At 28.1% G+C, this 609-nt stretch overlaps 1 protein-coding gene across 1 annotated transcript in view; it reads right to left on the bottom strand.

Moving 5' to 3' along the window:
- LOC119588953 (nephrin-like) overlaps nt 1-609 on the bottom strand; it is a gene marked incomplete at its 5' end in the record, with an annotated part of 72,188 nt that overhangs the window by 19,244 nt on the left and 52,335 nt on the right.

Here is a 609-nt window from a genome sequence, read left to right on the forward strand (position 1 = left end):
ATTGTGGCCCAGGGCGAAAAAGGGGGAAAAATACAATAAAAAAGAAAAAAAGCAAAAAAAAACAACAAAAAAAAAAAAACAAAATTTTAACAAATAAATAAATTAAAAAAAAAATGTGCCCCATGGGGGCCCAAAAAGGGAAATAGCCCATAACAAAAACAAAAACGAAAAAAAAAAAAAAAAAAAACAAAGAAAAAACCTGCCGTGGGAGGCGAAAGGGAAGGGAGAGAAATGAAAACAACAAAAAAACCCGAGACAAAAAAAAAACAAACAAAAAGAAAAACAAAAAAAAAAAACAACAAAATCAAACAACAACAAAGGCAAATACAACGCAAAAAACAATAAAAACAAAAAATTTTTTTTTTTCGTTGGAGACGAAAGAAAACAAAACAAGAAAAACAACAAAGGTAATAAAAGCAAAGGCAAAGACCCAAAAAAGGGCAAAAATTTAAAAATTTAAAAAAAAACATTAAACAAAAATTTTTCGTGGGAGACGAAAGAAAAAACAACACCCGAAAAAATAAAAAACAAAAAAAACATCAAAAAAAAAAAACACAACAAAAACAAAACAAAAACCTGTGTGTGGGAAACGAAGACACTGAGCCTTGT

The sequence above is a fragment of the Penaeus monodon genome, chromosome 24, assembly GCF_015228065.2.
Source record: "Penaeus monodon isolate SGIC_2016 chromosome 24, NSTDA_Pmon_1, whole genome shotgun sequence".
Taxonomy (NCBI): Eukaryota; Metazoa; Arthropoda; class Malacostraca; order Decapoda; family Penaeidae; genus Penaeus; species Penaeus monodon.